The following is a 26,890-nucleotide window of genomic DNA, read 5'->3' as shown; positions in this document are numbered from 1 at the left end:
GCACGATCTGATTAATTGTCAGGATTTAGCCTCTTTTTCCCTCGTTGGACACCCTATACCTTTCTCAACGTTAATTAAAAAATATATTTAATATTGAGTACTGTGGTTGTGTCTGTACAATGTTAATTTACTTAATATTTTGTTGAATTATATATAATAAAAAAATATTATCAAATATAAATTAGATAAACAACGTTAGAGTTCCTGTCCTGGCACGGATAGCTACCACCGCCTGTGTGATAGTCTATGGCAATCATTCCTTTTAGGTTAATACGATAGAGCAAATAGTAATAAATGCGACTAACGAGTCTTACAAGATTGTTTCCGTTTTTCAACTTTAATGCATTTACCGTACAATTTATTGATGAATATCTTTCACAAATCGACGTCGCTTGGGACATTCTTAAATATTATAAAATAAAAGCGGCGATAGCCTAGTTGGGTGTGGAACGGACTGCCGAGACGAATGTCCGCAGGTTCAAATCCCAAGGGCACACACCTCTGACTTTTCTAAAACAATCATGTGTGTATTCTTTGTGAATTTATCGTTCGCTTTTAACGGCGAAGGAAAACACAGTGAGGAAACCTGCCCATCTGAGAAGTTCTCTATAGGGATTTCGAAGGTGTGTGAAGTCTACCAATCCGCACTAGGCCAGCGTGGTGGACTAAGGACTAATCCCTTTTAGTAATAGAGGAGGCCCGTGCTCAGCAGTGGGCAAGTATATAATACAGGGCTGATATTATTATTATTATAAAACAAAATCCCCCGATGCGCCTGCCTGTCTGCGTGTACGCGATGAACTCAAAAACTACTAAATGTATTTCGTTAAAATTTGGTATGGAAGAAGTTTAGAATCCTACGAAGACATATTGTCCTGAGAAAATAAATAACGGCACTTTTATCCTGGAAAAACTTCCTGACGCGGGCAAAGCCCCCAGCAAAAGCTAATTTATATAGCAGACGCATCTTCATAATCAGAACTATTTCTTGACTCAACTTGCCGAAGCCATTGAAATATAAGTAGTGTCGGATTTCTAGAAAAGTCTAACCGTACCTAAGTCTTGTTAAAAAGACCCGATTCTCAGTTTCTGCCGAGTTGTCTTTGAAATATAAAATATTCAAGACGAGATATAAATGACCCAGTTTTAAACAGACACATTTTAAAGAACTACATATTTTTTTTCATCTGTTTATATTTTTGGAGAGCGAGTGATTATGACTGTTATATGATTACTAAGGTCATGGAGAGTTGCAAAAAAAAAAACAAATTAAAAGGAGGCTATTCTATATTTTGTTTATCAAAATATTATTAAGGGCGACCTAAAGTATAAACCATCTATTATACTTAGAATTAACCTAAAAAAGAGCAGCGATAGCCTAGATAGGAGTGAAACGGAATGCAGAGACGATTCTCTGCCGGCTCATAAACCAAGGGCACGCAGCTGTTACTTTTCTAAAGCTCTTTGTGAATAATCGTTATATTTGACGGTGAAGGCAAACATTGTGAGGATATCTGCATATCTAAGAAAATTCTTTATAAAAATGTTGAGGATATGTAAAGTCTGCCAATCCGTACTAGGGCAGCGCGATGGACTAAGGCCTAAATCTATCTTGATAGTAGAGTAGGCCCGTGCCCAGCAGTAGGACAGTGTAATATAATAAAAATCATCCTCAAACTTTTCAAAGCAATACCTAATTATATTATAGGTATCGAATCCATTACAAAGAACCTTAAAAGGTGTTACTTAGCAAAGTTTGACATGTTTATATTGATAAGACCCGAAGCGTGAGGTTGGGTGGGGCGGAAGTAAATCACTTATAGGTATTGTAGGTGCGTAAGCTACTTACGAGTTTGACTCACTGGTACTTGGCTTCTCGAAACCTTGCATAAACAGTTATCGCATTAGTTTACTACTGTAATTGTATTCTATTCTAAACTAATATATAAAGTTGAAGAGTTTGTTATTTGAACGCGCTAATCCCAGAAACTAATAAATCTATTTTGTTTTTTTCACTAATAGGACATTACTCATAAGTGCTATAGGCTATTCTTAACGGGAGAACATTTTTTATCCCGGAAAAAGATTTTTACACGAGATAAGCTGTAGGCAAAAGCGAGTATTATAAGGATAGACATAGATTTGATCGAACAGTTTAAGCCGGTGATTTTTCAATTCTAATTTATATGCAAATATCTAAATCGTGGTGGTATATTCTGGGAGTAATCCGAAGATTGGCAGATATACTTTATGTCATTTTGTTGCAGTCTTTAAACATATTTTGAAGAGACAAAGATACAGGGAGCGAATAGAATTATTGTAATAATACTTTTGATCAAAGAATTTATGTAATAATACTATGGAAATTACTATTTATTACATTTAACAAAACGATTTAACAGAGCGAATGTGATTGGCAGTTGTCATGTGTCGTTAACACGCTTTATCCTCACTGAACCATTTTAAATGAGTCCTACTATTATTATTGTCATTTTATATGGTGCTGTTCAGCCTTTTCATGGATAAAAGAGATACGTTATAATAATAAATGTATACGTAATTATAGATAATATGTTTTTTCGTTCTTGATATTCTTAGTACTCGGAATTCGTTGCAAAATCTTTGAAAGTAAGACAATTCTTATGAATTAAAAGGTCGCAGTACGACGTTGACGCACGGTGTGTTGTTTGTTTTGAAAAGCCTTATCATGCTGTCTAATTCCGTCGTCATTTATGTAACTGTGAGCCGGACTACTAATCGTCAACATTAATAAAAATAGTGTAATAATAATCGCCGATGAACAAATTACCAGAATACTTTGACCCAAAGTGTTCGGATATGACCTACTTCCCGGGAAACATGGCAGGCTAATATTCAAATAGATAAATCAAACGTCTAGTCCTGCCGACTTTTTGCCCCGAGAAGATTGATGGTGAAATTTTTGCAAAAATTCCATCAAAATGTTACCCTTGGATTATTACGTAAAGTGGCCGTTTCTATTGTAAGCCGAATAATAATGTGGGAGATGTGATTGTAAAAGCTTAGATATATCTATCGGAATATGGCTTCGTCACGCCGCAGCACCACACTTTTGCCAGGAAACCGTAAACAATGGGATAGTAGGCCTCCACTGCTCGACAGTATAACGTATAAGGGGAATAAATTCGTTTCCTTGCCAATAATATTAGTATATTGTGGGGCGTATGAAATATTCAATGCAACATGGAAACGTGTTTAACAAATGTTATCATTTAATTCGTTCCAGTAAAAATAAACATCGTAAACATTTTGTGCAAATATTTATTTTAGAAGTCTTGTTGGGATTCATTATGTTTTGAAGTTTTCTCTCGCAGCGCATAAACCTTACTAATATGTTTTTGTTTGTTTCAGGTTCGCAACGGGTCAAGTGTAGAGAGCCAATCATAATTATTGAACATTTCCGAACTACTGTGTATAAAATCGCCGAAGCGTAATTGCGTACAATATACATGGATCTTTTAATTGTTTAAAGTGCCTAAGTTGATCACATTACGTATAAATTGCATTACGGCAAAGTTAGAAACTGTTTCATCTAGCAGTGTAGTGAACTGTTTCGCGAGTGTAGATTTTTTGTGAGACGAACTCAATCAAAGTTGGTGGAAGGTGTTTTCAACTGAGCGGCGTTGAAATTCTTCTATTATGATATAAAGGTATGAAAACTATTTTAATCTTATGCTTGTAGTTTTTACGTATAGATATTACAAATTTTACTTCGCGAAACTATTTACTTATACAAATGTTTCGCATATAAAATACTTTATAATTCTACCTATTTAAGCATTTTCATAGATATGTTTTTGAACATTTTATTATAATATTAAATGGGTATGTAGCACACACATTTTACTTCCCTACTATGAATAGTTTGCAGTGGTTTAGTTAGACGTTTATTAGCGATTCGAAAGTTAAAAGTTTAAGTTCGCATGTTAACAGCCTTATTTAAATTGGCGTTGGATTTATTACATCTGTCAAGTTGACGTGCGATTTTGAAGAAAGGTTGGCTTAAAAATGGAAAGTAGGTCACTACTTTGTTTACTACGAACAGAATTATTGGCAAGAATACTCTCATTAACATACAAAAGGAACGTTATCCGCTAACGTTTTGTTCTATTACGAATCATTTACATCGATTGTAGTGTTAGTTTTTCAACATTGTTTTGTCTATGTAATTTTAAATTTCCTCTCCTGCGATCTCTAATAGAAACAGATTGTACTTTCCTATTATTACATTGGCCGTTATCCAACTGTCGCGACATTCACCGTGGCCTCTGCTAAGGCTAATTATTTTAATCTAAACACGAATATTCACGGTTTAATTATACAGCTAACATTATCGTCGCAATCAGTTCTGGAAATACTTGGAGATTTCGTTGATAGAATCTTAAATCTAAAAACAGTCACATTCGAATAAATAATTCTGAAATACACACTCCGTTTAATTTTATATCCAGTTGTGAAACTAAACGGAAATTGAAAAATGGATTCATATGTTGTTTGATTCGGGGTTATATGTTATTTTATTGTTAAGATAGATATGAAAGTTATTGTATTGTGGTATTTAGAATACACGATACATGATTATGTGTAGGGATATTTTAGCAGGTACATATTTATCTACATGTAAATTAAAGGGTAATGACCATCTTTTTTAAATATATCAAATATATGGTTTATATTTGGTGGCCTGTGTTTGGCATGTGGTTCAAATATAAATACAAATAATAATTTATTTGCACACACCTACATATATGAATTAATAATTTAAAAGCAAAGATACGGCGTTCACTAAAAGAATAAATAAATCAGCATTAACCTAATATAAATAATTATTTATATTTTTTGGGCCACATAGGTTTAATAATAGGAAAACATCCGCAATATCATCTAATAAAATTTCAAAGTGATAATTAGCTGAGTATGTGTCTTAAAATATTATTTATTAATTTTATTTTCGGATTGCCTATACTAGAAGCATAGTTATAAAACAAACTCTTTTAAGCACATATCATTGTATAATAATATGTTGAAATATAAATACCTACAGTTAAGTCCTAACCATGTATAATTTTAAAAGAATTTAAGTGGATTAAGTATAAATAAAAATGTTCCAGTAAACATTTACTGATATATAATATACATATATTTTTGGCGTTTGCGTCACGGCGCACGAGACATCAGGATGACATCGCAAAATGTCAGCAGCTGTCGACAATTTATGTTTTACTCACAATCTTTATAATGCAATGTTTACAATCCGGTAATATTTCACAAAAGCGTGTTAAATGCGACACCGGACCAACGCCATTTTACAACATAAACAGAGCCACTCATGTGCAGAGTTAATGTTGTTGACAGATCTATTTAATGGTTCATAAAGTCGTAACTTCCAGAGACGTTCGAACATCAATGATCCTGAGGCCACCTGGTGTCTTGAACTCTACAATTTGTACAGGGAATTTTTGTTTAGATTCCAATGTGTCATGATTGTCATTGCTCAATCATGACTAAGACTTTTCTAGAATTAAATATAGGAAACGTTCCCAATGATTATTTTGTCTTTTATCCAGTGACGCAATTTGAATCTTTTACCCTTAATACACGGCATTGTCATAAAAAATATATTAAAATAAGTGAAAAATAACATTTAATTCGTTGATAATGTTTCGCACATCTGAATGCCCCAACACATAAAAATAAACAAATCAAATGGTGTAAAATTCTATTAATAATAATACCTGCTTACATTCTGTGTTTATGTGAAAAGCGAACAAAATAATTATAAAAAAAAAAACCATAAATATGAGTTTCAAAAGCATTTAGAAGTATTTCATAATGTTCTTTGTAAAAATAAATTAGTTTTACAATATATTCAATACAAATAAATCTAATAATTTTGCTTCAATAAGATCCAAATCACTGGCTCCTATATAAAAACGACATATTCTGGTCACAGTGCCTATCAATAGTAATTGGCCGGAACCAATATATATATATATATATATATATATTATCATATTATAACATCATATAAATGTATGATATGTTGGGACAGTTTCTATTTTATCCATACTGTAGCTGTGCTTTATTTATGCTATGGCTCTTATGTTTATTTTGTGCTGCCACCTATAGTTAGTTCCCTATAATGTTTCTGTTCCAACTGTTATTTAGGTGTAAATGGGAACGAGAGATAATTGTGGACAGCTGCCGTTTGTTTCGTTGATTGGTCAACTATTCTACCAATCCAAGTGAATAGTGTAGCTTTTACAAACATGACCATAGAAATCTAAAATAAAATCGAAGCAATCCCATTTTACATGGCGTAAAGCATCATTAAACAATAATAAATGTTGAACACGAAATGCGATCAATCAGTGTAATACTTTTTCAATTCTAGTGTTCGGTGAACAACGCGTAATGTAACGACAGCGTAAGTTAGCCTTTGCCGAAGTGGGCGCGGCCGTAGACTTCAATCATGCCCCGGAAATGGAACGTAATTTCCATTATACCTGCCTGAAATGTTCCACGCGTAGCCAGGAGTTGCCTCTTTGTGGTCGGCTCTCAAAAATTGGCTTGGTTTTCGTCGAAAATGTTAATTTTATGAGAAATGTTGGGTTTTGGTCTCTTGTTTTTGTTGTTTTTTAATAGCTTCGGGTGATCTGTTTTAAGTAATGCAAGTATTTACATGTTTTGTGTAGAGTATTGCACTTATGAATACATGTAATTATTTCTGAAATCTTTTTTTAAATTAACACATTTTATATTTCTTTCAATGTGAAAGGAAAACAAATTATCAATCTATACATTTTCGACTTCGATATTTCCTAATTAAATATCTAAATATAGGTATTAGTATTCTCGTCGAAAACGTAAAAAAGATACCTCCTCTGTAATGACAAATATTAAGAGAAACATCTCAATCGTCCAACGAAATAGTCGAGTAATAAATAACATGGTAGAGCTTGTGCGAAAATCATAACAGTGTGACCAAACTTTCCAAACTTGAACAATTATCCAATTTTAATAGATCTGATAATTCCTGAAAATATTCTAAGTATATGGGTGTCTAACACGTCTCATTTTTTTGTTACAAAATGACCTCTCATTCATTGTACTAGAAAATTGTACTTTTGGTTTCAGATTTATTTTATTACTTGTGTTTATATAAATACAAATCATAAAATATCGTTTATATAAAAAAATAAGTAATATAGAGATAAATGTTGTAAGCGATTTCAATCATCCAAAATTATATAAGAGTCTTGCACCCAAATAAATGATGATTTTTAAGAATATATCAAATCATATCAGTGATATTTTGTTAAATTATGTAAATATATGATTTTTATCATTTACTAAATAAATACAAAATAATAATAATATTTAATTTGATTTCATGTTCACTATTTTGATAGATTTGTATGACTTCTATTAATCATAATATTAACACCGTACGTCTTACTGTAATTTTCGAGTCTAGCACATAATTTAATAAAACAGCTCTTTGAATCAAAATAAGAAAGAAAACAATCACCCAGTGTAATTTATACAACGGTAAAAAATATCTATACATACTCATTTTCGAGTGAAAAAGGGAAAAAATATCCTCACCGGCTAAGTGAAAGTTCCAACAAACAGACCATAGGAATCCACAATAACAATGCTTAGACTACTTTAGACAGAACAAAGGACCGTCGTGTTTTCAAAGGCAGCCGTTCGATTACATCGGTGTGCAGACTCTATGATAGATATACGCTGTCTTTTTAGTTTCAACGTTACTTGTTTAAGCTTGTTACTGCCATTTTGTTCCTTCTTTTATTTCATAGCGCAGATACTTCGGAGAAATTGTAACAAGATTATATAAAATGGAGACGTTGTTATTCTTTAAAAATAAATGGTAAAAACATTTACATATTTAATGTTTGTTGTTTGTATTTTAGTATTCATACGCCGAATAATATATAAATTATTTTGGTGAAATATTTTTTTAAAAATGCTTAAAACAGTATTATTAGGCTTACCTATTAAATCGATATCTGTATTTGCTACTAAACATAAATTAAACGTTATATTTTTGCAAATAATCATATATTTTCAAAAGATAAATAAATTGTTATGGAACATAGTCTTTAAACTATTAACTATCTCAGCTCTGAAAGATTCCTGAGTCGGGCATAATCGCACGCTTAATCTCAAATGTCATGACTATCCATATACATTATAGTTTCTACAGTAACATCTGAAACTTTTAATTGCATAGCACCAAAGTAACACTATATTGTACTCATCAACTTAAGACATTAGATCTTTACGACTTATGAGTAAATGCTACTTTTCACATAATTGTATAACATGACTAAATACAAAAGTCATATACTAATCTATGCTCGCAAATAAATGGTTATCAAATAAGTAGGTACTATCTACATTAGTTGTTTAATGCGACAGTCGAAAAAAAAATACTTGAGACTTGTGAAGCAGGTCAGTAATAATTCCCGGTTATTACACTGGGTACTATGTCTTACAAATCGGAACAAAACAAGACTTTTCGTTATCAGGGGCCTTATACTCTGCGACAGTTTAAACTCGTAACTTGGCCGCGTTATGTTATCTTTGTGAAATTAACGTGGAATGGCATGCTATATGCCTATTTCTACTGTCTTAAACGTGACGCAGTGCGTTACGTACTGTCAAAATATCGTGTGGTACAGAATTCTCTGTACCACACGATATTTTAAAGCCCCTGAAATGGATGATGCAGAATGAAGTACACTGTCTCTCAAATTGTAGAGACCATCTAACAATCACGTGCTTTATATTTTGTATATGACTATGTGTTCAAACAAAACTACACATGTGTCCGTTTCTATTTTCTTCCTGATGACACTTTAAATTGGTATGTTTAAGGAATCTCTTATTATTAATCATAAATAACGCTATTTACGCTCAACGCGTATTTGGCACCAACATTAGCGATGATTTTAAACTTGTAGCTGTTAAAAATAGAAACATAATGTCTAGTGTTCGAATCAGGCAGACTAATTGCTTCATGTGTAAACCGATTTTATATTTATTTGTATAAAACATTTTCATATCTCGTTGTTTTACGAACAAATTAAATATAAACAATTCGTTAGTACGCGCATATTTTCGCGTATTTTTTAAAACCGACAAATTGTAAATTACTAATACAATCTATTCCAATGTTAAATAACATTCTTTGATCTTGTACAAAATGTCGATACAAATATTCAATATTTTTTTTGTATTCCTATTTGTTTTTATCGACCTTTTACATTAAATAATGATCATTACAGAAAAAAAACTTTTGTAGTCATTTCATTTATGCTTCCTTAATCAAAAGAGCTATCGCAATGTTTGAATGTGTGAAAATATTATATAAAATTTGTGTCTTTGATTTTTTTTACGTATAATAATGCTTTCAAGTGCCTTCTAGAAATTTATGAAATGAAATAAAGCAGTAGACATACATATAAAATCTATTACGTGTGCGTACATGTTGTCCTCTTATGTCTCGTTTGAGTTCCACGGGTCTCTGGGGGGTTTTATACCGAAACCCTGCATGTATCTCCGCAGTGTTGCCCAAATAAAAGCTGAACATTGTTGACATCAACTTGCGATGAATTATGTTCTTTCGGACATTTCAGCGAACTTGTTTTCGCTAAGGTTTATGTTAGAAACTTGTCACATTACGTTAATTAATTTTTGTTGATAATAAAAATTTGACATTGCGATTTTAAGTTAAATGTAAATATACGAATGCGTTTACTATAAATGTCATCAATATTTTACGTTTAATGACGATTGGTTTTTTGACTTCATAATGGTTCAAGAATGCGTTGCATCTTATATAGATATGACATGTTACTATAATGTTATTATTACGAAAGATGTCGCATTTACAACGTACAGTGCCAGTCATATTTATTAATATTCGTCTATACACGGTTCTTCCGGTCCATGATTAACGAGTATGTATGCGGCGATAGCCTAGTTGGGTGTGGAACGGACTGCCGTGACGAATGTGAGCAGGTTCAAAACCCAACAGCACACATCTCTGACTTTTCTAAAATTATAAGTGTATTCTTAGTGAATTATCGCTTGCCCTACCGATGAAGGAAAATATCCTGAGGAAACCTGCATACCAGATTTTTTTTTTATATGAATTTTGAGGGTAAAGTCTACCAATTCGCACAAGGCCAGCGTGGTGGACTAAGGCCTAATCCCTCTCAGTAGTAGAGGAGGCCCGTGTTCAGCAGTGGGATAGTATATAATACAAGGCTGATATTATTATTATAAGTAATCGTCTCGTATTTCAGGTTTTTCACCCTATACCGGGTCATTTTGACATTGCGTTACACAATGAAACCAAATACACATCTTATTAAAAATAACACATTACAATGATTTTTGCTATACGTTACTTGAATCGTAGACGAAAAATAAATTCTTGCCGGTTTCGACCGAATTAATATTAATTATTAACGGTTGATTTATTATTATAACGCTGTAATGAAAAAAATACTCGGTGTAATTTACAAGTAACAGCTAAATGGAGAACAGCTCCAAAAATAGCGACAAAATATACGAATTACTCTATACAATAACCGAAAAACGTTTTCATGCAAATTGACAATGAGGAAAACATTTCGTACCCTTATAAGAAGATCGTTTGTATTATAATAGGATGAAGCACTTGCATTGAAAACCTTTATAGAGTTCGAAACAAATAAGATATCAGTGTTTTTACGGTTAGACAATGTAAAGCTAGTAAGTCTGACTTAAAAGTAGCTGAACTAATTAAAAACTTCGAATCGCTTCTATATATACTCGTTAAGGTTCATCATATCACCAGCCGCAGGGTGTACACTGCAGAACATGGGCCTCCCTCAAAGATTTACAGATTGATTAATTGGAAGCTAAGTTTAATTATCATTAAGTTTAATTGAAACATTTATATTTCATTCTGTGGATTAAATCCCTTTATCTTTACCTTTGTGATATGTTTTTTAAGAACACAAAAGTGTATAGGCGGTAAAGTTTTGGGTTTGTTCAGCTACCTATGTGGGTGACTGTACATCTGCAGTCCGCATACGTTACTCCGCGATCCTAGACTGAAGGCGGATTTTGTTTTCTTTCTGTTGGAATTTTGAACATTGTTAGTTAATTGAAAACAGTCTAAATTGTGCAACAATGTGTGTTTTAAAATTGACGACAGCATATCTAATGATTTTTTATGTTTACATAATGTAAGAAATCGAAATAAAAGTATTTGTCGCATTTTATTGCGGTTTTTTATAATAAGATGTTCTCCTAATCTTTCGAAGATTACAGTCTTCATAGTCACGGGGCAGACTGAAAGCCGCGGTAAAATGCAAAAAATTGTTTTATTTCCATACCATCTAATTTTTCGTACATGTGCCGGTACGCTATGTATATTATAGCTTATATATTTATATTTACAATTTACCGTATGATAACATAAAAATCATAACATACATATTATCGTCAGTATAACAATTAGTATTCAATACTTTAAAAAAAGTAAAAACGCTGACACCATACTTTAATATACACACGCTAGTAATCCCCGAAACCAATGAAAATAAACAACGAAATGTTCCAGTTTAAAGGATATCGGTAAAGCTAGACTCAACATGCCCACTTTCGGCTACACGTCTGTCTGCGAGGGAGGACACAAAGTAAATACCTCTCGTAAAGAGCGCTTGGCGCAGTCCGCCGCATCCAAGCTGCATCAGAGAAAACAATAAGATCGTACAGATATGTGCGCGTTACATTCGATCTATAACTTTACAGTGTTGCCACTTTAAAAATTAGTGTTCATTTAGTTAAGGTAATTTAAAACTTAATTTTTTTTTAGCTTGTCACATTTAAGGAATATTAAAACGCCTAAATATTTATTAAATAATAAAAATATTTTTAATATATCATGACAATATAAACAATATTGAGAAATTATTTAAATCGCAGTGAGTTCTAGAAAAAAATAGAAAATGTTGATTTAGTCTACTTTTGCGTTACATTTTACAATAGTGCGTATGGGACTTAATATGAAAATAATATAGTTATTTATGCACTATATGCGAGATACAACATAATCATAAAGCAATTATTACTTTCCCAATTCAGTCCATGATTGTAAATTGCCTTTTTAATTCAATTCACAATTGCGCTTGAATCTACTGTTATTAGTACCCATTAATGATTTTCATAATGTAGAGTAATTATCGCTGCGATAACCAATTTTATTCTGGCGATGGAAACAACGAAACCGGCAACTTAAATAGAAAATGCGCTCGAATGTTCAACTCAAGTGAGAAATATGAAAAATTATATAAATTGCTGTCCATAAAATGTACACGAGGCCTGTAAAGTGTTGAAAAGTAGTGTAACCCTCACGCGATTCCCACAAGAAATATGGTAGTTTATTGCATTTAATGGTAGTGTAGGAGTGTAGTGTTTGAGTTTTTTATTTATATAACTCTTGGCATGCACTGTGGTCTAGGACGTATGCATTGATTACTAACGGCCAGGAAATTGCATACACTTCATAATACTACTTTTAAAAGCCATTCTATTATTCCCCAAAGCTACGTTTATATTTTTATATGTTTTGCTTTATTTATTGTACATACTAGAAATATGTATACGTGAATTTAAAAAAGGGCCTAATAAAGTTTGTATAAGAAGTTGCATAAAGCGAACAATATAATCGTGCATGCTTCGTCGGGAATGAGGCTTCACAACTGTGATAATTTCCTGCGGCCCGACTCCCGACTCACGAGTGTTAGAGTGGTGACACATGACCGCACCGCACACCCCTGACGTGCCGCTATTAAGCTCGGTTTTGTTAATGGAACTTTCTGCGTGTTTGCGATTATCTATCGGTGGACGTTCTAGGCCAAAAGTATTGAAAAAATAATTGTATAATGTGTTTGTGTAATGACCCCTGTTGCATTCAAATTTAAATAACATAGACTTTAATTTTGTCTGTAATATTTTAAATAGTGATTGTGGGAATATGAGTGTACAATTCTCATAATTAAAAATGATATTTATATGCTTCGTAACTAAGCTCTTTTAGTTTCTTCAAGGGCAAATTATTTACTCCAAATAATCTATAATAACCTGAAGATGTTGTATATAACTCATATTTAATGACAAAAATAAGATACAAATAATATTCTTCGACAGTCAACCCCCGTCGACCATTATGGAATAATCAAAACTTAAAGCCATTACAAAGAGATGAAAGGAATTTCGTATATGTATAAAATTTACATAATGTCATACGCAACACAAGATATGCGTTTGTAATCACGCATTTACAATGTCATTTGGTGCAGTGCATTTCACGTACACAAATTGCTGTTATTTAAACGGTACACGTACAAAAGGCACGACGAACACAACGCTCATCAACAATTCAGCTATCGTTCATTAATGACGGTATTAAATCGGTGTTGATTTTGGCCAATGATTTGCAAGGGAGGAGGGGCGGGGGGGGGGGGTAGAAGGGTGAATGACGCACGCACGGGCTGCCCGGGGGTGCGGTGGTTACGTCAGCCGTGACGTCACGAATTTAGCGCCACCGTTCCACGAGCGGCGCGTAGTCTGCCCACGGCCACTGGCGCATTTGGCTTAGCCGCTTTTTCGTTATAGATGCAACGTGGAATGGATGCCAAATGGATATTTTTGTGTCTTAGTTTAGTGTTTGAATGAATAAGTACATCATTAAATGGAGTTTCTGCATGCTTTATTGTACATTGCATTATTATTTTTTCATAACGGTAATAATATTAAATTTACATTAAAGATTTACGTAGCATAATGTTACGTTAAGTACTCGTTTGTTTAGTTTCAATTAACAATCTTAAATAATTAAACAATAACCATTTCCTATACCGATTTTACAGAATCAAAAGTTTTATCAAAATAAAATACGATGACACGTCTATCCTACCATAAAATTATGATGTAACGAAAGAATTCAATCTAGTTAAGAGGCAGTTACAGTACAGGTGGTGTCCGTGCAGATTGCAAGCAATATCCATTACTAAACGAAACTGGACGCGACTGTAAAAGTATAACCACAATAACCTTTATGACATCTTTTTATACTCGCATGTCACTCCTAATACATTAAAATCTAGATGGCTCAGCATTTTTGCATTGCGATAGGTGCAAAAATTTGTTTGCCAAAAGGTATTAATAGTAGAGTTCATATAAAAGTTATTTCGCGGGATTAAAGCCTCGTGTGGAGTTTTCCAGAAAATAGGCTAGTCATATTTTAATCCAGCCCTTAGACTATCTGCGTAATATATATCTAAACCATTTCCTGTTTTATCAATGAAATCTTAACACACATCAAACATGTAAATATGTTTAGATTTTATCCCTTATCCCCATACCTTTATAATAAACACAAAAAATGGTTTATCAAAGCATTCTTCGTGTGTGCAGAAGAGAACAAAATTAAAAGTCTAATAATTAGTTTCAACTATGAAAAGATAAAAAGATTCTTGAAAATAATTAATTGATAATTTCATAACTTTTTATAAATATAACACACATATACACATAATTATAATACTTTAGAATAATATTTTTTATTTAGAATAAATTAAATACATAATATTATGTTAAATAAAAACCCATTTCTACGTTGTAGGCATAGCCTAATGTGGACATCACCGTCAAAGAGAATTATTTATCTATAATTTGTATAAATACACATTATTATACTCTTTATTTTAAAAGATACGTTTTTTTTATACATTTTAAAAATAATAATGCATATAATAACAAAAATGATTAGCCCTCCAATGACTAAGCGCAAGACTGAAGACACTGATGGTTATGAACTCAAAGTGAGGAATCTCCCCACAATGCGTGTCATTATTAGTATTACGTTCACAAACATAGTTATAACATTATTAAGATTACAAAAAAAAAGCGGCGATAGCCTAGTTGGGCGTGAAACGGACTGCCGAGACGCATGTCCGCAGGTTCAAATCCCAAGGTCACACACCTCTGACTTTTCTAAAAATCATGTGTGTATTCTTTGTGAATTTATCGTTCGCTTTAACGGTGAAGGAAAACATCGTGAGGAAACCTGCACATCTGAGAAGTTCTCTATAGGAATTTCGAAGGTGTGTGAAGTCTACCAACCCGCACTAGGCCAGCGTGGTGGACTAAGGCCTAATCCCTCTCAGTAGTAGAGGAGGCCCGTGCTCAGCAGTGGGCAAGTATATAATACAGGGCTGATATTATTTAAGATTACAAACTTGTTCCATATAATTTTAATTCGATAACTACAGCGCCACGTGTTCGCGTCCCTTCTCACGTTGCTTGGATCATAATTAAAATGATCGTAATCATGAAAAGTCTACATCATATTCTCGGCTTAAGCGACAAAATCTACAAAACTTAGATGTTCCGATGATCGTAGAATATGCTTTTGCATAAATATTACGTGAAGAAATAATAAATATTTGCGGTAGATAAAGCCAGGCATCTTAGACCTTAGAATTTATTTTAAATTTGTATCTTATCTGATGGCTTAAACAATATTATAACACAAAGTCAAAAGAATGTTATTATAAACTGATACCTTTTAAACGAACTTAACATAATGAAAATCTATTAACACCGTTTTTGCTCGGACCCTTTCTGTTGCTTCGTTAACAGTAAATTGTTTGCCCAATTAAAAGTTCGTAAAGCAAACAATGCCCAACACAACAAGCCACCGGAGGTTAGATCTGTATTTATAGGCTACATTTATTTATCTACGTCTTAGTTTCTACTTTCAAGAGATAAATTGATGTTTATCAATAACATTCTTTTACCTATTTATAGTTAGTATATACAAATTATTCATGCTGTTTGTACTTTGAGTTTATGGAAAACTCAGTTGTTATTGGTTTGTAATAAGGACCATTTTTCGGGAATGTATATCTTATAAGGCAACTGACTGACTCTGACTCTTGTGGGGAAAACAGCTTTCGTAAGTTGACATCACAATTGACTGCACAGAGCCAGGAATAAAATCTAAAATTTATCTTTATTTAATGGAATGTAAATGAAGAACCAAGGCTTCACCAATAAATTTTGTATCAGGATAAAAATAGCAACGATACTTGGCAGAACGCAGTAGCATTAAATAGAAAACCTTTAGATTAGAACTAAAAAGAGTATGCACGGTTGTAATATTCAATTAGGGCTTAAGATCTTTTTCTGTCATAAACGGTGAATTATGACTAAGCCCTTAGTCCACCATACCAGCACTAATACTGATTGATGGACGGGTGGATTTGGGTTAGCAGACATCTGAAGCTGAAACGTTAAGACTTGGAGTTTCTTCACTTGTTACTAAATATTTGATATATCGACTTGCTTGGCAATATTTTTATCCATAACATCATATACATAGTGTCATGGTATTAACTTTTTAAAACTTCATCTCATTTATAAAGAAAGTGATCGATAAGTTGCAACTTACGATAAATCTAATTCCACCTAAGTACAAACCTGTAGATATAAAACAAGATGAAAATTGCACCGAAACTAACCGATCAACGATACGAGAATATTGCACTTCCTGGAAATTGGAGAATTCGAGTTCCCGTTAGAATGCTACGTGTTTCCAGCATGATGCAGTCACTGACAAAACCTATTAACTGAAACTGTAACAATGCATCAATTGAATCAGCATTTCAAGTTGCATCGTCGCGACTGGTCACCTTTATAATGCACGGGGAGTAAGAGATTAGATAGTACAAACCAATATAAAACTTTACGATATTAGCAAGAATATATTTTGTGTTGGAAGTTAATAAATAAATAAACCGTGTTCAATATTTTAAGCAAAATCATGATTGGTTAAACAAATGTGATGCTAAGCTATATCATAACCAACTAGACAATTTTAAGGACATTATATGGATTGAGTTTTAAACATTTGTGGATTATTATTTGTTACAGTTGGATTTTTCTATGTATACAAAATGTGTGGATTGGTTAACTTATACTTATTGTGTCAGATATAAATAGATTTTGCCTTGTTTTTCTGGACTGTAAAGTATCACATTTGGATTAATTTCGTGTTAAACATTAATAACTTATTTTTGGATAATATCTGGATGGTACATTTTGGGATAACTGGGACGATATCTATCCATATATTTCTTTAGATATTACAATATTTTTATAAACAGATAGACAAGATATGTTCATATCTATCAATACATAAGCATGTATTTTAAAATTCAGGGGAAACTCCGAATTGTAGGAGAAATCCTACAATTACATAGCAAATAAAAAAGAAAAGGACACAAGGGAAATATACTTTGGTAAGAAAATCTGAAAACTATTTGTTTAATGAATACAGCACTGTTTACAAAATATTTAGAAGGAATTCCTGAGAACTAGCTCAGGAAACGGATTAAAGTGTTAAATGTCAAGATCCGACTTGGAATGTTTTTTGTAGACGATTTTTCTTTTTCTACATCGGACAGAGGATCTTTAATCGCCTTAGAGATAATTACGTAAGAAACTTCGAAGTTATTTAATGCATTTATAAATCGAACATATTTTTTTATATACTCGAAGCTGCCTCTATTATCATCTTGATAATAGAGGCCTAACAAGGGGGATAATTATAGAATTATCCCCCTACTTTTATAGAAAAGTAAATAAATGAATAATAAACTTATTTAAATAATGATTATAGTATACTAATATAATTTAAATTACTATGTCGATTTAATCTTTATTAACTATCATATTTTTTTCATGTTACCAATATCATATATCGCTATAAACATTTAAAAAATGATCACGTAAAAATTTGGTTAAAAGGATTTTAGAGAGCACTATGTTCGCAGTGCCTTCCCTTGTAGCGTGGAGTGATCCAACTCCGCTCGGGTGTTGCAAGTGTCCATGCAATAAAAATCCACTTCAAGCGATCGCATTCCTTTCGTATTTTCCAAAATATTGAATACTTCGGCTGTTTAAAAATATTTACCTTATTTCTTTGTATTTTTTTCTTTAAATATTGGATACAGTTAAGTTTGAAATAAATTCATAAATTTGAAAACATACTTTCCATTCTACATATTTCACCAAGCTTAGAGCATTGAGTCTGGTATAAAATTGCAAATGCGTTAATGCGAATGTAAAATAAGGACTTACATGCGCGGCAGTTACTTTAGTGCTAGAATATTTATATCTTTTGTTTTATTTTACTTATTTGTATAATATAAAAATACAAAATTATTTATAAAATGCGGCGTCTCCAGATTTTGATCCACAGTATTAATATTAAATTCCTTCCAGAGAGCTCATTTCCAGTTGAAACGTTCTCTTCATTCTTATTTGCGACTTTCCACCGTTGCTTCGATAATTGTCAATATATTTAATTTAGAAGTTCGTCTGCTTAATGCACTCATACCTAAAAGTATCTTGTAGGTAAGTGATCATTGTCGTCAATAAACATCAATAATGGGCAGGGAAATTTTGCTGAACTCATAAAGGACACTGATGTCCTTATGTATCTGAATACACGCATACGAAATGTTAGAAATATCAGATATATTTCAGAATTATCGAATTTTTAATGAGAATCTCATATTTTAATGTTCTAAAAATACATAATTCGCAAATTATAAAACCTACAAAAATCAATTACTGATATAACTAAGTTTCATACATTTATAAATATTTATTTTATCGCAAATTCACAACAAACATTTCAGAAATAAAGCTTACATGTTTAGCCAAACAGTTCAGACTAATACTAGTTAATTTTTACATTACATGGTGACACGCAAAAGAGCAATTTCCACCACTTGGCCAGTCTGATTACTTTATTTTTTCCTGTGATAGCACATTCTTTTGTGATGTGTTACAAATTACTGAACGTTTGTATGTAGATTTACACGTACTTTAAAACTGGCGAGAAGTTTATTGCGCTTTGGAAATGAATGAAGATTTCTGTAGCTAATGAAGAGATTTAGTTTTTCTTTCACTTCGTTTTCTTGATTGGAGGATATATCAATTAATACTGGCAAGCGAGTCGAAACACTGTGAAAACGTGTGTAAGTGTATTAATAATGTATAAGCTTCGTCGTTAATCTAGTGTTCGCTTCCACCCATCAGCATCTGAACCATTAATGCTAACGCTACGGTGATTAATTGCCTTCGTTGTGGCCTGATCTCTATGCTGCAAGCCATTTACCAGAGCGTTTTGTCCACAGTATGATGTTTGAGGCAAAATTTTGATGGAAGTTATTTGTTACGAACAGTCACTACTTATCGAAACTTTCATAAACAACTTATATTAGCAGTATAAGTTATGGATACATGAAATAATCCATACACAATAATTATTTTTTTAATTTAATAATATATTTAATTTAATAATATATACACAATAATTATTATGATATGATTAATTAGTAAAAACACGTTGCTAACGTAAGTTATATTTAGCGCATACTTTTAAAACATATCACCAGGAAAGCAGAACGGTAAAAGGTCGTCACGTCAAGTTTTATCTCATAACACGTCTTCGTATTCGCCCGAGAATCCACCAGAGGCTCGTGTGGTAATTTTAATTAAGTATATTTACCGGGATGAACGAAGCCCGCCCGGGGAGAGGTAATAAATGTTGGTCGTAACGGTAACGAATGTTCGCGGAGAGAGCTCCTTGCCTCGCTCCGCCTCCTCGGCTCGCAGGCTGCCTCGTTCAATGCTTCGGAACTGCGCCGACATCACGCCATGTGATATCCACCTGCACGACTCTTTCCTTCCTGATTTTCAAAGGCACTGAATATTTGAGAGCGCCCTGTTTCTTTCTTTTGAAATTATTTACGGTTTGAATGTTGTGAATGTGATAAATTGTTTAGAGTATCCAACATTGCGGAGAAAATGTTTGATGGATTCAGTGCAAATGTTTAAAATGCAAAGGTAAATTGAACCTGCTGTCACAGTGACCAATGACCGAATTTAAAAGTCAGCCATAAGCACTATGAATTCCGTGTTACGTAAGCGAGTTGCAAAAAGAATTGTGGAATTTTTCCTTCCACGTATTCGGGTCGAGTTTTGCCCGGCTGAATTTAGGGAGCTTCTGAAAGTCTAGGAAAATTGAACGCAAATCCGATTTGTTCGGATCTCGAACAGAAATCTTCCTAAAACGCAGGACGGTACCTCCATCCTTAGCATCCCTCTCGCCTTGATTTTATCTTGTCAACCAAGCACGTTATTGCTCATAAGTGGGATATATGTTTACAAATGTCCTTTTACTTCACTACCGGGGTTTCCCTTAACATGCCCAATTCACATTTTCTAAAAGGCAAACAACGGTAAGTCAATAAAGATCCCTTACGATCAACCGTGATTTGATTTTTAAACGACGTTGTAATCCGACCCGGAACGAACCCAAACACGCCAATGAATGCCGTAAAAGCTATCGTATAATAAACTCAACGTCAGGTACACGTTCTTCATCTTAAATAACATCAATATAGCTAAATAAGTCGGTTCCTCCACCCGTAATTAAAGTTGTCGGATAATGTGCCCATATTAACGCCCCCGGACACACTCGCAAAATGTAGGATGCGCGTTTCACGTACTCTGTAACAACTTCAGCACCATAAATTTCGAACTTTCGACCGTAAAGAGCAACTATGATGTCTGTTGAATCTGTTATTCAAGTTTCCGCTCCCTAGATATTGCCGCATAACGAAAATGGTGGCAAGAAACTAGCGAGTAATCACATTAAATACAAAATTAAGTGCACGGCGACGCATGTAATAGTTTTAATTGTGAGAGCTAAGTGTCGCCATATTGTATTTATGTGTTTTTGTATTTGTTCCTATCGTATGAGCATATGAAAAAGTTCGTATAAATATTTTATGAATTTCCTTCCATTGAAAGTAACATGCTTGTTAATAATTTAACAAAGCTCAGAAAACTGTTTAAATACAAAAAAATATATTGTGTTCAGGTACAGTTTTATTTTATAGCAAAGTCGACAATTATGTTGATAAGCGCCTAACCATATCTGATCGTAAGTCCTTTTAAAACCAATCAGTTTTTAATACTAGTGATATTGAATATTCTAATTTGATAATTCTGTGTAGTTCATCTATTTTTTTCCACATTATGTTAACACACCGCAACTCTTACGCTTTGGCTTCTGTTATCCTATTCTAACCTCATTTCGAAGAATATAACAAACCATAATTGTTATGCTTAACGGCTTTAGTTTTTATTTTCTCATGACTGTAAAAAACAAATAAAAACACAAGCCACTACTTCCGCAATGTTCTTTAGGTAGAAACGGTTTGGCACCAATTCAATGTATGCGTTTGCAACAAAAGCACCAATTCTCGTGGAGCCGATTGGTGTATTTCGGTGGAATTTTAATATCTTTAAAAGTAACGTAACTTCTGCTATCGGGATTTATTTTCTTTTACGTTGCGTTTAGGTATATATTAATGTAGCAATTGTTCTTCCGTAAAATTTATTTATATCACTCTGCCTCGGTGGCGTAGTTGTATTACGGTGCAATTGTAATACCGTTTTCCCGTCGATTTTCGGGTCGAGCAAAGTTATATTGGGCTGTTTTACTCAGTGTTAGCTCGGGATCTGGAATTTGCACCACATGTAACAATCTTAGACTCGCACCCTATCACATCATGGGACGGAATACACATTACACACGGCGGAAAACTGGTGCACCAGTCGTGGCTCTGCCCTGCTGGTATAAAAGGCATGTGTGTGTACATTTTACTTTCCTCAATTACTTTTGACGTTTACGTTTTATATTAAATCAATAACATTACTTAATGAATTTGTATGTAATTGTTCGTGGCTCACTATTAGTATCCCCGATCACACGTCTAACAAACGTTTGGAGTATGAAACTTGTAATAAGGATACTTTTTAGGGTTTTTCTCGAGAAAAGTACATACTATAAATATTTCTTTAAACCTTGATACACTTTATACATCGTACTTTGATTGTATTTAGTTACTCCAGGATCTATTTGTTGCAAATAATAATATAAAGAAATAATTTCCACATCAAATATTTCCGACTTGCCGATCGGTTGGCTATTCGTTCGGAACTAAAGTAAATCAATAGACAGCGTGAAGTTTTATATTTAAGACTCACTTACTTCTGAGGCAACGTATTTCAATATATTTATCTTGTATTTATATATTTATTTAAGTACCTTATATAATTCAGATAACCTCATCGGAAATATTTTTGTGTGAATAAATACGACGTTTAAATATGTAATGTAAAGGACATAGAAGTTATTTTCGAATGCACAAACCAATGACACAAACGGTATTTTATATTTACGTAATATAAAATATGATGCAAGGTCTGTGACAGTCCGGCGGCCACTTTAAGCAGCTTTATCTGTGCTCCGTGTTTAGTTGCACCAGTAAGGTGACCGCATTTACTGAAACAGCCCGAGTTCCGCCGCTAAGTCGCCTTTGCTCACAGTTGTCAAATGGCGTACTTGAATTATGTTGGGATTTCTATTAATGGCTCTATCTGTAAATAGATTTTATTTTTGATTCAATGATGAGATTATTAAGAGGCTCGCCTGATATTAAGCGTGCCCTCCCGTATTAACAAAACCATCCGGAACTTGTAATAATAAAACTTTGCATAGCGTTAGGTAAATAATAGCGTCATTAATAAATATATCAATACTCAATATGCGTTAGCAACAATTTCCTTAAAAAAGAAATACAATACAAATTTGCCCTTTGCTGCTTGGAGATAAAAATCACAATCAATCTTGTTGAAGCTATCTAAACGGATTCTAATCATAAGAGAGCCCTACCGGCTTATTCATAATAAGGCGGCTTGTTACTTCTTATGATCCCCAATTCTAATTAAACTGGCTTCATGCATCTCTTTAGTAACCTAGTGTCGGAGTTAGCCGGCGGTTGGCCGCATGGACGAAGACCCGAAAACGCTGAATTAACTTCGACGTTCTCACAAAGTTGAGACAACAGTTTGTATATGCAAATTTGCAATAATAGCCGTAGTTCCTTACACATGGTAATTTTCTTAGAAGCTATATATTCTATCCTGGTATTCGTGGCTAACAATGAGAGGGTATTAATTACGTCAATAAGTTTAGATATATTTTTTATCCAAGTATGCAGAAGTCAACTGAATTTAGAGATATACTAGCTTTTGATCACGACTTCGCCCGCGTATAGGAGTTTTCCGGCATAAAAAGTAGTCTATAACCTTTCCAGGATCATAAACTATCTCCACACTAAATTTCATAAAAATCGGTCCAGTAGAATTTGAGAAAATCGATAAAATACAGCTATACACAAAAAAGGATTTTATTTTATAATATGTGTAGATATTGTTGAGTTCTTAAAAAAATTGGGAAAGAGAGTCATTGTATCCCTATATGGTCGCCATAATTAGACCAACCTGACTTACCGGATTTTACACCTGCTTAACCTGAACACACTGTGACGGGCTTCTATGGCAGGTTTTTCAATCAAATTTTTTCCTTAGCCTTGCATCGGCACAAAAATTTAAGATATAGTTGGACTGAAACGCATTTATTTCTTCAGTTAGGTTAGTATCAAAACATGTTTTTAATTTGGCGCACTAGTCTCAACGCGAGCAATTCTCGATACGTAATCACATTGATTGCGCGGGTTAGTGAGAAGACGGCCCTTGATCCGGCAGATAGGGGGCGTAATCCAGCCCGGAAAGCGAAAGCTGTTTATCCAACCTACTTACTGTGCTCGCTTTACTCGTTTTACTTTTTATATAAATACAAGGGTATCTTTTAATTCAGCATCAGGTATGTTAAAATTTACGTCAACCCATTGTCACATTGTTGCATTGAAAAAACTAAATGATAGAAATAATTATATTCTATTATTTAAATAATAAAGTTTTTTTATTATATGTTTTGTGTGGTTTGAAAAATAAAACATTGGAAGTAACTATTGATAAAATTGCATTTTTTTTAAATTTTTATTCCCATAGCAAAAAACTGCGCCTTTTGTACACACAATCTCTTAGTTTAAGGGGACTCCTAAAGACTCCTACAAAGGAGACACTTCTACATGACGTGTGACGTTGGTCCATTATGGCTTTGCGTTACCGCACTACTTTGATGTGCATTCGCTATAAATGGTCCCCTAAGGGAGTTAGGGGGCCGTAAATGAAAGAGTGTCGGTTTCTAAGCTTACACTACTCCCTTCTTATAAGTTGCGGAATTCTTTTATGAATTCATAACAAAATGTATCAACAATGCTATTTTCGTGATTATATTGTTAATATGAAAACATACTAATGTAACGAAACCTTTGAGGGCCCACTTAATTTTAAACTCTTCATAAATATTTACGTGTAAAAATATAAAAAGAAACCTTTAATTAACTTGCTACATATCACAATAAAATCTATATATATATATAAAAATGAATCCCTGTTTCCCTTGGTCACGCCATCACGCGTGAACGGCTGGACCGATACCACAATTTTTTTTTGTTGTGTTTGTTATTGTCACGAGAAGGTTCTTATGAAAGAAGAATCGAAAAATTGCGCGGTAAATTAGAACATTTAAGAAAGCCTAACGAAAATATTAATTTTATATAACTGTCAATTGTTTGAAATAACTGTCAGCAATTGACAGAATGCGCGCTGTAAATTCATAGTTACGACGGGACAACGTCTGTCCGGTCAGCAAGTGTAATAATAAAAGAACTAACAAGAAATTGTTGTATGTTTTTGCAGTACAACACAAAGTGGGCCTTGTTAGGATCTATGCTTCCTTCAGTCACCTTATACAAATATTTTTTTTATAATGCGACAATAGATTCTGCATATTTTGGCATTCGTAACAACGGAAACTACGCCCGGTATGATATAAATTATAACAAATGTATGTTGTAAAATTATGACTTCCGGGATTCAGCACATAAGCATATCTGAAATGTGCGAAAGGGAGTGTTTCCTGGAGAGAAATATTCGAACAATCCTCGTTTATGCAGTGAAATTGTAGAAGAACCTTATAAAGTATTTTAAATGGTGTACTTCTTCACTTTTTAGGGCTCCCTACCTCAAAAGAATCACTTAAAAGACCCCTGTTTTCGGTTTGCCGGTCTTCCTGTCTCTCAAGACCTTTTTTCTCAGGAATACGTAGAGGTACTTATTAAGTCGAAATTTATGTCAAATACTCGGGTCTACGGTTTCTTTCAAATGTAAAAAAATTAAACGTGTAAGTCAACGCGATCAGAAGATGTGACCGTTTATATTATTATAAGGGAATCAAAAGCTATATGGTATATCCCGTTGACCGAGAATCATGAAATTTGGCAAGAAGCAATACCTTACAGCACATGTAATTAAAAAAATCTAACAAACTGTAAGTATGCACTATAATAACAAAAAAAACGAACTTATTATTTGCGGTTCGTGCAATAATGATGTTTAGAGATCGAAGTAACAAGATATATTTGTGTAATTTAAACTTACATATACAACTAGATACCATACCTACAAGTTTGTACGGAACCCTCGGTTTGCGAGTCCAACTTGTCCCTTTTTTACAACCGTTGGACCGAACGATCTAGCCGCGCGGCAGTTTGAGCTCTATCTAACAGTTTAATTACAAAGCTCTATATAATACGGAACAGTAATCGACAAACTAAGACGATTATAGATCTAGTTATGCCTTGTAATCATATCGCCAATGTCCTTCGAACCGGAACCTTCTACATTGCTTCATCCTTACCTTATCATGTATTGTTAAGAAGATGATGACACGTAATGTATAAAACTATACTTGCAATTATCGCAACATACGCGTTATCAATAATACCTAATATAACACAAAAATTCGAACTACCGTAACAATCTGGCAAGCAGTACAATGGGTGAGCTCTCAGACAATTGAACGAAATCGTGGCTATGTCCTATTTTCGGTGCACTTTTCGCTTTTAATGTTTTCAGAGCAAGCCATAGTGTGGCCAAACAACTAAATGGCAGTATTCCATTTTTCAGTGTGTAAATATGTATTGTCTTTGCACAACGGTTCGTAGCTTTACTCAGTTAATGGGCTGCATGTGGGTTAAATTGTGTACAATTAACTAGATACGACGGCGGATTTCGTGCGTGGGTGAATTACGCATGGTAGTAAAATTTCCGTATTATTTTACTCGGAGTATACATAATATGTTTTTATACCTTTGCTTCTTGAATTCTAATCTATATTAAAGGTAAGATAATCCGTAACAAATACTCAGTTACAGATTTGAAACGTTTACATTACAAATGGGAATGCGCTATTAAAGTATTTTTATTGAAAGGTATATCAAGACTCTTTTTAGATAGATATAGATTATCTGAACGTGATCCAACGATCGTGACACTCTAAACGAGCAAAACTGAGAACTGTGACACTCACTGTTTGTAATTGTTAGACGTTTCCTTTAACTGCTGATGTCAGGAAGAGCTCGATATTTTATAGAAATCATTTCTGTTATAATACTAGTTGCCAAATGAATTTGAAGGATGTGTTATATATATTTTTTGTTCAAAAACTTAGGTTTTAAAATCGAACTACAGTCTGCAATATTCTTTCGTTATGAATATAGATTATTTCAGCAATCAACCTTTAAATAAGCAAGATTGTAAGGTAGTGTTGAGATAGGGAAAAATTATTATTATTCAAGTATAGGTATAGCTATTTTTTTTTTACTTACACGGCAAATTTACCGCACAGCAACTGAGGGTAAGTGGAATA

General features: G+C 33.3%; 1 protein-coding gene across 2 annotated transcripts in view; it reads left to right on the top strand.

Moving 5' to 3' along the window:
- LOC115451630 (inactive dipeptidyl peptidase 10) overlaps positions 1–26,890 on the top strand; it is a 110,375-nt gene that overhangs the window by 4,028 nt on the left and 79,457 nt on the right. For both annotated transcript variants that reach the window (XM_037441961.1, XM_037441959.1), the window contains exon 2: positions 3,391–3,689. The gene's annotated coding sequence lies outside the window, so the exon portion shown is untranslated. The remainder of the gene's footprint in view (positions 1–3,390; positions 3,690–26,890) is intronic.

This window comes from Manduca sexta, chromosome 23 (genome assembly GCF_014839805.1).
Source record: "Manduca sexta isolate Smith_Timp_Sample1 chromosome 23, JHU_Msex_v1.0, whole genome shotgun sequence".
Taxonomy (NCBI): domain Eukaryota; kingdom Metazoa; phylum Arthropoda; class Insecta; order Lepidoptera; family Sphingidae; genus Manduca; species Manduca sexta.
This window is presented reverse-complemented; position numbering and strand designations above follow the sequence as displayed.